The sequence below is a fragment of the Opisthocomus hoazin genome, chromosome 6, assembly GCF_030867145.1.
Source record: "Opisthocomus hoazin isolate bOpiHoa1 chromosome 6, bOpiHoa1.hap1, whole genome shotgun sequence".
NCBI classification, from domain to species: Eukaryota; Metazoa; Chordata; class Aves; order Opisthocomiformes; family Opisthocomidae; genus Opisthocomus; species Opisthocomus hoazin.
Window position 1 is genome coordinate 69,542,981 of NC_134419.1, and position 12,034 is coordinate 69,555,014.

Consider the following 12,034-nt stretch of genomic DNA (forward strand, 5'->3'; position numbering starts at 1 on the left):
TTTTTATCAGATCTTTTTGTTAGGCTGAAGATTCCAATGTCTTTGATTTTTATTTATATATTTGTCTTTAAAGTTATAACTAACTTGTAGAAATATGCAACTGCTGTCTGCTACCCTATGCAAACTGAGTTGTAACTACGCACATTCAGAGCCAGACAAACCAGTGTTAATGATCTGAATAGGTGTTTGGTGGGACTGCTGAATTCAGAAAAAGGGTGAAGTACACTTGTGTTCTTTTAAGATGATATTTTGGCAAAGAGCATATTTGTTGGGACAAGCAGCATGGGTGCACTTAGCCTAGGAGCTGAATAGATGCCTTTTCTTGTGAGGCACAGAGTAGCCATTCAGAAGAGTCAGAGAACCTTCTTTCTGTAGGTTTAACTGGATCCTGAAGAGGAGAGAAAAGGTTCCTAAAGGCCATTTCTGAACCAGAGCAACTGTCCAGTGCTAACTTCAGGAGGTGGGAAGTGATCTCCATGAGGACAAATATAATCTGGCTCCTTATTTGTACTCTGTGACCTGGACTTGGCAGGAAGTATTTCTCACCATCAGAAAAATTATGGAGTTTATTTCTGAAGTTGAACTGAGTGATAACTGGATTAGTGCTTGAGTGCCTTACACTCCCTGGAACTCCTCATGTGTCCGCTTGCTAGGGTAAATTCTGTCCTATGCCCTTGGGAGAGACACACCCAAGCCTCATACAGTTTGCACAAAGCCCACTCCACCACTAAACAGAGCTTCACAAAATGCCCAGCAGCTGAAAAAACAACCACCACATTACCTGTCTTTAAAAGTACAGACAGATGAAAGTATTGTCAGCTTCTATTTTCACCATATTTCACTGTGCCTTTGTTATGCAGAGAAATACTGAGTCCATCCATTGCAAGAAACCAAGGAGAGAGAAGAGGTTACCATGTGCATAATCTTTGATAACAGAATATGCACATAATCACTTATCCAGGACAAAAAAAAAGGCTATTTTCCTCTGTGTTGTTTCAAACAGGTCTGAGTTTTAGCGTTCTTCAAGACCAGGCCCTCGTACTGCAGAGAAATGCAAGATGAGCTGGGAGGGAGACAAGAGGTGTACAAAAGGACAAGAATGGTATGCTAACATTCATTGGGATGGAAACACACTTACTCATGCATTGTCTGGGATCTAGTCTCCACCTCAGAGAGAGTTACATTTCTGTGATGGTGAGAAGTTCTATACTGTGCTTTATTCATGGAGAACACAGACATAGCAACTTTAATTCTCATTTAAAACGTTAATAGTTCGTGAGACAATTGCAATAGGAATTTGATCTATTCTTTTTCCTATCTTTGCACAATCATTACCTTTTCCCAGAAAGGAGTTGGACAGAGAGTTATTTTTTTTACCAAAACAACTTACTAATGAGCAGAGAAGTTCCAAAGCCACCACTTCAGAAAGGAACTTGCAAATCAGCATCTACTTGTTTGATGAAAAAGTTCCTCAGAAAACTCTTCCTGTTTGATTAAAAGCTATAAAAGTCCCTCTATCATCTGGGCACAATCAGGAACAGAGAAGCCTTCAAATCTGCTTCAAAAATATTTCTATTTAATTTATCCCTCCCAAAAGGAGGAGGAGGAGAAAGCAGAGAAGAGGAGGAAAACACATGGAGACTAAAAAAGAAAATTGCAGGGTACAAGCATTTTAACTAAGTGTTGAATTACCAGTTGTTAGGCAGGAATTTATTGCAACTGACCTGTATCCATGAAGTGCATTATCAGAAGATCTCCGCTAACACACACACACCCCAGCAGTAACTAGTCCATAAGTACTAGCCCTCATCTTCACATTCACTCTATCTTTTTAGCTTTATATTCCCACTGCCTTCCTCATCTCCTGCTACATTTCAGCTTCACATATATATCTTGATTTAGGAAGGAGTTAGTAAGGACTTGTCTGAAAAAGTCTGTTAGACACCCGCATTCTAAATCTACTGATCCACAGGAAAAATAAGCATCATAAATAAGACACGGAATTAGAGGCAGGGTCAGATCAAGAGGGCACTAGATCTGTGTAGATCAGAAGAAGAACTCCTCAGCTCACAGGCAGTTTTGCAGCTTGGGGTTTTCATTTCCTAAGGTATCTTTCACCATTCATAAGTTACTTCAGCGTCCTTTGAAGAGTAAAATCTACTTCATGCATTTCCAGCATTTTTCAGTCTGCCACTGTCACCAATATAGTTCAAAAATTGACTTCAACGGTTCTTGTAACAGGCGTGGAAGGAAGTGTAAATGGCAAACTCAAGCACACAGACACAGTTTGTCTGCAAACAGACTTCCATAATTTTAAAGGAAACAGAAGCTTTTTCTGTTCCTTTATTGAACTCAAATCACAGAATCACAGAATAGTAGGGGTTGGAAGGGACCACTGTGGGTCATCTAGTCCAACCCTCCTGCTGAAGCAGGGTCACCTACAGCAGGCTGCACAGGACCTTGTCCAGGCGAGTCTTGAATATCTCCAGAGAAGGAGACTCCACAACCTCCCTGGGCAGCCTGTTCCAGTGCTCCGTCACCCTCAGAGGGAAGAAGTTCTTCCTCATGTTCAGACGGAACTTCCTGTGCTTCAGTTTGTGCCCATTGCCCCTTGTCCTGTCACTGGGCACCACTGAAAAGAGCTTGGCCCCATCCTCCTGACACCCACCCTTCAGATATTTATAAGCATTTATTAGGTCCCCTCGCAGCCTTCTCTTCTTCAGGCTGAACAAGCCCAGCTCCCTCAGCCTCTCCTCGTAGGGGAGATGTTCCAGTCCCCTCATCATCCTTGTAGCCCTCCGCTAGACTCTCTCCAGTAGCTCTTCATCTTTCTTGAACTGGGGAGCCCAGAACTGGACACAGTACTCCAGATGGGGTCTCACCAGGGCAGTGTAGAGGGGAAGGAGAACCTCCCTCGTCCTGCTGGCCACACTCTTCTTGATGCACCCCAGGATCCCATTGGCTTTCTTGGCAGCCAGGGCACACTGCTGGCTCATGGTTAACCTGTCGTCCACCAGGACACCCAGGTCCCTCTCCACAGAGCTGCTCTCCAGCAGGTCCACCCCAAGCCTGTACTGGTGCATGAGGTTGTTCCTCCCCAGGTGCAGGACCCTGCACTTGCCCTTGTTGAACCTCATCAGGTTCCTCTCTGCCCAGCTTTCCAGCCTATCCAGGTCACGCTGAATGGCAGCACAGCCTTCCGGTGTGTCTACCACACCTCCCAGTTTGGTGTCATCAGCAAACTTGCTGAGGGTACATTCTAACTCTTCATCCAGGTCGTTGATGAAGAAGTTAAACAAGACTGGGCCCAGTACTGACCCCTGAGGGACACCACTCGCTACCAGCCTCCAACTAGACTCAGAGCCGCTGATGACAACCCTCTGAGTTTTGCCATTCAGCCAGTTCTCTATCCACTTCACCGACCACTCATCCAGCCCACACTTTCTTAGCTTCCCTAGGAGGATATCATGGGAGACTGTGTCGAAAGCCTTGCTGAAGTCAAGGTAGACAACATCCACGGCTCTCCCTTCGTCTACCCAGCCAGTCATGTCATCGTAGAAAGCTATTAGATTGGTCAGGCATGATTTCCCCTTGGTGAATCCATGCTGACTACTCCTGATAACCTTCTTTTCTTCCACTTGCTTCATGATGGCCTCCAGGATAAGCTGCTCCATCACCTTTCCCGGGATGGAGGTGAGGCTGACCGGCCTGTAGTTCCCTGGGTCCTCCTTCTTGCCCTTTTTGAAGATTGGAGTGACATTGGCCTTTCTCCAGTCCTCGGGCACCTCTCCTGTCCTCCAGGACCTCTCAAAGATGATGGAGAGTGGCTCAGCAATGACATCCGCCAGCTCCCGCAGCACTCGTGGGTGCATTCCATCGGGGCCCATGGATTTGTGGACGTCCAGATCACTTAAGCGATCCCTCACACAGTCCTCCTTGACCAAGGGAAAGTCGTCCTCTTTGTAGGCTTCTTCTCTTCCCTCCGGGGCCTGGGATTCCTGAGGGCCAGTCTTAGCACTGAAGACTGAAGCAAAGAAGGCATTCATTAGCTCTGCCTTCTCCGCATCCTCCGTCACCAGGACACCCGCCTCATTCAGCAGCGGCCCCACGTTGTCCCTAGACTTCCTTTTGCTGCTGATGTAGTTGAAGAAGCCCTTCTTGTTGTTTTTGAAATCCCTTGCCAGCTTCAATTCCAGGTGAGCCTTGGCCTTCCTCGTCGCATCCCTGCATGCTCTCACCACGTTTCTGTACTCTTCCCAAGTGGCCTGCCCCTCTTTCCACATTCCATGGACCTTTCTCTTCTGCCTGATCTTTGCTAGAAGCTCCTTGTTTAACCATGCAGGTCTCCTGCCTCCTTTGCTAGATTTCTTTCTCAGGGGGATGCATTGCTCCTGTGCATGAAAGAAGTGTTTGTTTAAAGAGCGACCAGCACTCATGGACCCCCCTGCCTTCGAGAGCCCTGGCCCACGGGATTCCTCCCAGTAGCTCCTTGAAGAGGGCAAAGTCAGCCCTCCTGAGGTCCAGGGTTTTGATCCTGCTTATCGCCCTGCTTCCTCCCCGCAGGATCCTGAACTCAACCATTTCATGGTCACTGCAGCCGAGTCTACCTCCGACCTTCACATCCTCCACCAGTCCCTCCTTGTTAGTTAACACGAGGTCCAGCAGCGCGCCTTTCCTTGTTGGTTCCTCCACCACTTGCATCAGAAAGTTATCATCGATGCTCTGTAGGAACCTCCTGGATTGCGCCTGCCTAGCTGCATGGTCTTCCCAGCTGATATCAGGGTGGTTGAAGTCCCCCATGAGAACCAGGGCCTGTGACTGTGAGACTGCTTGCAGCTGCCTGTAGAAGGCCTCATCAGCCTCCTCCTCCTGGTCAGGTGGCCTGTAGTACACACCCACCGTAATGTCACCAAAGGTTGGTGTTCAAAATATTGCCCTAGTACAGAGAAAGAAAAACATACTTGTCTAAAATTATGAGTCTGACTCATCAACAAACTAGACATCGAAACAGGGACATCAATTTTCTCGTTAGACCCAAGACCAGGTTTTGTCCAATAAGCGATAAATTACTTAAATACACATGCAGATACAAGGACAGCTGCAAAGATGATCTACATGCTACCAGAGCTAAGACAAGCCTCAGTATTCCTTTTCCACACACTATCATATTTTCTTTGTGCAACTTGTTTAGAAAAAAGGTCTTTTGCGTGGAGGTTATCCAAATTCAGTTCCTAGAATACTTTTCCTAGAATAGGAGCCTGTTTCTCCCCAAACAGCTGAAAGACCTGAATGTTTAACTAAACATAGTTCAGAGGAGAGAATGTATTAGCTGCTTAGAACTATATATAATTTAAATCTGATATTTGAAGCTTCTGCTTGATAACCACACTGGTGTCTTTGATAATATCAGTCTATAATTCCTTACATTTAAGGAAAATAACCTGTTTCATATGAAATCACAAACACCAAGGTTGATTTTATTTCAGTCACTTTCCAAAAAGACAGAATTTTCAACTGTTTTTTTCAGAGAGCTTCAAAAGTACTTCATGCAAATTCTGTTTGTACCAAAGTGACTGTACTCAAAGCCCCAAGGAGTCCATCAGAAGCAGGACTTCAGGAAACTTTGCTAACACCTAGGTCAGAAGCAAAAGTGCCCTAGAGACGGGAAAACAATCATTTACGCAACCTACAGGTCTTGTTGCAAGTTACAGTACTGGAAGAGGGAAGGCTAGGACTGCTGCTTATTCCAAGCACTGGACTTCTATTATACATTTAAAGTGATGATGAAAAGCACTAAACAATGATGGAACAGACCACCAGATGAACAGAGTAGAATTGCTCCATGCTACACTCAGTCATATAAGTATATATGTCCACAAGCAGTGTTCTAAACCAGTAAACCTGTACTGAGGTGAAAAAATACAGAGTGACTACCAAAATAACGACTGTAATATTTGCTTTATAGCAAATAATTCACATAAGGGGGGGGGACAAAGAAGTATAAAGTAAAACAAATGAAATGCAACCTCATTTTTGTAGTGGAATATCATTTCTAAAAGTGCCAAAAAACTGGGGGGGAGGCAGAGTGGGGAGGGCAGGAGAAGAACTTCAGAAACTCAAAATCAATACAGAAATAAAAAGATAATTATAACTCCTCCTTTGTGTGTTATTTAGCTGTGGATCATGATTTTTGAACTTTTGCAATAATACTGAGCAACATAGTTTTCTCCAATATTTTCTGCTATATATTATATGATGTAAACCATCACCGGTTCAGGACCCCTACAAGTATCTAGTTCTCTCCTAGAATCTGCCACGCTCCTGACCCTTTTAAACTCTTGAACTAACTTTTTATAGCTGTATATACATCATATAAACACATAATTTATTTATGCAATCAGACAAGCTTTAAAGGGGAATACGGTAAGAACAGTGAAGTTGAGATTTTTCTCTTTTGAGGAGTTTTGAATGTTACATCATAACAGGTAACATGTGAAGGGGAGAATTCTGAATAACTGACAATTAACTGAGGTAATCCCAAATGCTTTGTTTTAAGTCCAAAAGCTACAGAAACATTTGGAAGTAACCTCTGGAGTCCAACCTCCCACTTCAAATAACACTGTCTTGAAAACCTCCACAAACGGGTATAACAAAATTTCTCTTGATAAACTGTCCAACTGCTTCAGGAAACCACCAGGATATGAAACTGGAATTTTTCAAAGTTCCTCATCTTCTCACAGAAGTTTCTTTTCAGAGTCTGATGCCCCAGTCTTGTCAGTAGTTTTAACTGTCTGAAGCTGACCCAAGGTAAAATACAATTTTGACATCCTTAACAAAAACCACACTTTTGTTTCTCCAAATAAAAATGTCCACATTTCAATGAATAAAACCTTCCATAACAACTCTGTTCATAACAAAGTGTTCACAAACCATCTGCAGACTCATACGCAGATGACCAATCTGACCAATAATGTCAACTGACATTCTTGTTTGAGAAGTGTTTATTCATTGACAGAAATTTTTTTGAGAAAGAGGAACAAATTCAATGAACTACACAACAATTCAAACTAAAAGTGGGTTAGTGAATTGCACATATATATGAAAATTATTTGCCCACTTGTAGTCTGTAACATCACCACTATCTCCTATTTAAAATACACAAAGGTATCTATTATCTTCATTAACCAAACTCTTTTGAATTAATATGAGTCTACAGCCATAAGCTGCACTAGGCTGCAGCCTGCAGTGAAACTGAACTGCCAGTATCTTACTGTTTCTTGATGCCAGTGAAAATCTCTTCTAGCTGATACCTCACCCTCACATGTTCATAGTTGTAGCTCTTAAAAATCCTGTCATAGCCCTGCCTAGGAGCAAGGAAGAAGTTACAATAGAGATATCAGCTAAGACAGAGGACAAAAGTGGATGTTAGAGTATAAAACATATACCCCATACTTAGGAAACGACAAGGCCTCTAGGAAGTAAAGGACGTAAAATCAGAGTTGCACATGTAGATAATCATTCGGAGGAACTTGTAATTACACAAAAAAAATAAAATGACAGCAAGAAAAAGATAGGAGAGAGACCTGGGGGGCTCTCAGTTTTACACTTTCAAATAGGAAACGCACACTATTATGAAACAGCAAACACACTGGTCAGATTCGTCACTGTGTTATTCCACCTCTGCCTGTGTAAACATCATAAAGACCAGAACAGTAGCTGGGGGAATTGCACACCCTCAATTTTCTCCTTTCTGCTGGATGACTGTAATACACTGTTCCCAGCTACTAAATTATTCACAACATCATCTGCAAACACCTGGAAACATATTTCTTGCCTCAGTTCAGTCACTTGCATTTTACCCCCTCTCTAATTTACTGGCAGAGGAAATAATAAAAGCTGTCATTCTAAATAACTCCCTCAGATCATTTGAAATGACTTCAGTAATGTGTTACCTTAAAGCTATTTTTTTAAATAATCATTTCTGTCCTGTACATTACAGGATGTAACAAAAAACTGTGAAACTAGAAGTGTGTTTAGAGGCTGCGCTTCCTAAATAATTAATGACATTTTGTTATGGTTAATGGAGGAAAACTCAGGGGAACCATAATGGCAAATATATCTGTGGTATGCCTTTGTGAACTGGAATATATACTGCAGGAGAAAATTACAGTAGCACTTCTCTATTTAAAGGGGAAATTGTCTCTAGGGCACAGCAGTTACTAATGGAGAAAAAAAGAAATGCCAGAGGATCCTCAGTGAAACATCAACACTGGGCTGAGACCCTTGTGTCTAGATCCATTAGCCTTTCCCCTTCAAGCTTAAAAGACTACACCAGACAGCTCAATGAGCATGCAAGAGAGGTTGGTCACAGGACAGTCTAGAGACACATGTCCCAGCTCTCATACTGCATGTTCTGGAGTAAAAACCTTTTCTGATAGGCTACACAGTCTGGAAGTGAGAAATTCTGAGACAACTGATGGTTGCTTTCCTTTACACGCATTGGCTTTGGGGTGAGGTCTTCCCTGTCTGTGCTTCCTGCCTGGGGCCACATCCCCACAGCTCTGCCAGCCAAAGGGGCCTCATGAGAATCCCCAAATTCACCTTGGACATACTAAGCTGAGTTTCTGAAAGGTCCAAAGGCTTGTGCTAGCCCAAATGATTCTCCTAAAGTGGGACAGGGAGCACTGCATCTGGCTCCCTCCATCAGCAACGTGGTGGGAATGGCGAGCCAGCAACCACCAGCTGATGGGCAAGAGGCAGAGGTGCTTGTGGTTCAGACAGCACAGCCAAAATCAATAAAGGATGTCCACCCACAGCATGCAACTTCTCTGAACCATGCATAAGCCACCTTTGACAACAGCTGCATGTTTTCAAAAGTGCCTTTCATCAACAAGCCACTGCACTATTAGTTGCTCTGGAGCACCACCTAAATTTTGGTACTAAGTCGGCTACTGCTTTGGGTGTTGGAAAGATGGGGAAAACATACACTGCTCACTGGAAAGTGCAGAGGGTGAGCATTTGCAAAGGATGTCAGCAAATAAAGTTTGTATATTTTTTAGCAACACAGCACTTGTCTGTACTCCACTCTCTGTCACTATCATCTACCAAAACACAGCATCTCAGCCATGACCATCTGTACTTACAGAAAGGGAAGAGAGGGGACAACGCCGAGATCGCATCCATGCGGAGAGACAGAAATGCTTGCTGCCAAGATGCCTTGTCCCGTTCTTCAGTCACATTGGCATGCACAAAGCTTCAGTTCTGTAGTTTCTTATTTGACAGCTTTCGAGCTTTCTGAGACTACTGAGGAGCATCCCCGCAACACACACTGAGTTTCAGCCCAGATTGCACTGAAAGGAAGATAAAAAGACATCTGTGGCCAGAACTGTCAAAACAGTGGCCCAGTTTGTCAAACCTGCCAGCCTAAAATAACATTTCAAAATCCATATAATCTGACCCACATATGGAAACAACCTGAATTCAGAGTTATCTATCACCTATAAATAAAGTTAACAAACCTATAAAACAGAGTTAGTGAGAATAATGAAATGAACAGATCACAGTTGAAGACTTAGCGTAGATACCTACTTAAAAGCCTGAAATTAAAGCAAACACTTTTGAAAAGATTGCCTTACTTTGATGTAGTAACAAACAGTGCTTGGAATTCTTTTGACTCAACAAATAGCTTACAGTCACAGCGTTAACTCTGAAGCCTGCCTGTTCTTATCCTGTTGCAGTAACACAAATCTCAGGCAGAAGAGGATGGCATTACTCATCTAAACTCACGATGAAAGTTTATACTGTGGCAGAGGACAACAACAGAATCTCACCATTACACAGATTACAGCAGGTTTTGGACCAAATCAACAGCTCACCATCCAGCCCTTTTTTTTTCCCTTGTGCCCACGCCACGCACTCCCAATGCTTAATTTTGAGTCAGCTCTGGCACAGATCTGATCACACGGTGCATCAATTCCATTTACCAAAACAGCAGAAAATTACCTTGGCAAAAAGCAAAACCTCTAGTTGAGTTAGAAAGGCGAATTGGCTCTCCATGCAAACAGGTCAAGTGACAGAGCCAAGGAAGGAAGGAGAGGGATCTTGCTCTTCAGTGTCAGCAAGAGGTGACCAGCTGAGCTGTCTCCTGTATCCACATCCCGGTCTCACTGCAGGCACTGTAAGAGCAAATAGCTCATCTTGCTTAGGAAAATATCAGTGCTGACAAGGAAGACATGAGAGAGACTAGGAAAAACAACATTTGCGGGGAAGTAATTTGGCTGTTATCACACAATCACTTGGTGATAGAGCTGTTTACCAAGAACCTCCACACAACAGCGTCTGAAACAAAGCTATTAGTCTTACCCTCAAATTCATTTCAATTGTTTTTAAGAATATTATTTTTGCTGTACTCAGCCATCTTTTCTGTTTAAAATAGCTTCTTGATCAACTGGAGTGTGATCAAAATATGTTGGCTACATCATAAGTCACACATCCCAACCTGCCAAAGGCTAAATGTGAAAAAACATACACAATGAAAACTCCAAATGAAATACTGAAAGATAAAAGTCATGGAGAAACATAAAGACATTTCCCTTGGTGTGGAAACCCTGCCACCTTATTTTTAAATTCACAGTGAAAATAGTTTTCAGCAATCAAAGTGAGGGGGATTGGATCTGTGTGGAATAGGAGCAAATGTGTCCCACAGAAATCACTGTGATATTCTTCAAAACAAAGAAAATTTAAAATACATGCCAGAAACTCCCACATCAAGTTGATCTCAATGAATATTTGCAACTATTTTTCCTACGAAAAAGATCCAGAGAATTCAACACTGATGTTTTCCAATAGCTAAACTTTTGAAACTATTTGATAATCATTTTCTAACTATGAGAGAATGAATTAAGTATATTGCTGTCCCACCTAAGAGAAAAACATTAAAGCTCAAACTTTATATATATGTAGCACTGCTGAAAAGAATTCTTTTGCCCTTAGGCTACAAATGAATGACTAGGTTTACCAGCATTCAAAATGATATTAGACATTTATACGGCTAATAAGAGCATTCATGATTACAAAAGCAGGGATAAATAAAATTAAGACTATAAGCCTTCATCCTCCAGGGCTAGGGAAAAAAAAAATTCTTTGGTGGCAAACTATTCTATGAAGACATGGGGTAAAATCTTGACCTTGTTAAAGTTACTTAGAACTCTTCCAAAGTAGCTGTGATTTTACCCCAATCTTGCTTAATTATGTAGCTTCCCCTGACTTCATTAGGCTATTCATCATCTGCAGAGCTTCTTATTCTCAGAGCACCTAAAAATAACCAGTATAGCTACAGATAAGCGGCTGCTTAGACTTCAGTTACAAACTGAAACCACAATTGCTGTATACCTTTTACATCCATTTTAGAGAACTGAAATCAAATATTAGATCTGAGTAGGAACTGACAGGCTGCTCGTTTGACTGGCTCTAGGACAACCAAAGTCCTTGGTACAAGGTGAGAGCACAGTACAGTACATTCCCTATTGCACTGTATCACCCTACTCCCAGGAAGCAGCAATAGGTAGGTGTCGATTTATTCATGTAGAAACTCTGCTCCAGTTCCACCCTGAATTCCTTTGCATCACCATCAGAGCAGGATCCCTGAAAGTCCCCAGCGTTGCCCGATCTATGTCGTTAGCCCTGACTGGCATCTTGCAAGTATGGTTCTCCCAACTTCACTCTCTTTGCCATCTGTCAGCTGTTCCCCAGGGAGCAGACAAGTACCAAAGCCCACTACCACCTCCTCCTCCTTTTTCCATTGCTTTTCTACCTTCTTGTCCCTCTCAGACATACACACGCTTCCCTACTGTTTCTTCCCCAGCGATTCTACCTTCAACTATTTGCTTTACTCCCTTTACCAAAGTAGCAGACACACAGTAAAACAACAGCTTACGCAGGGTGGATATCTCAAAAATCCTGTTTCAGCTGGCAGTTCTACAGGGTAGACCCATGCAGGGCTTCGATAGCTGTAATGCAGAGCCAGATGCCAAAG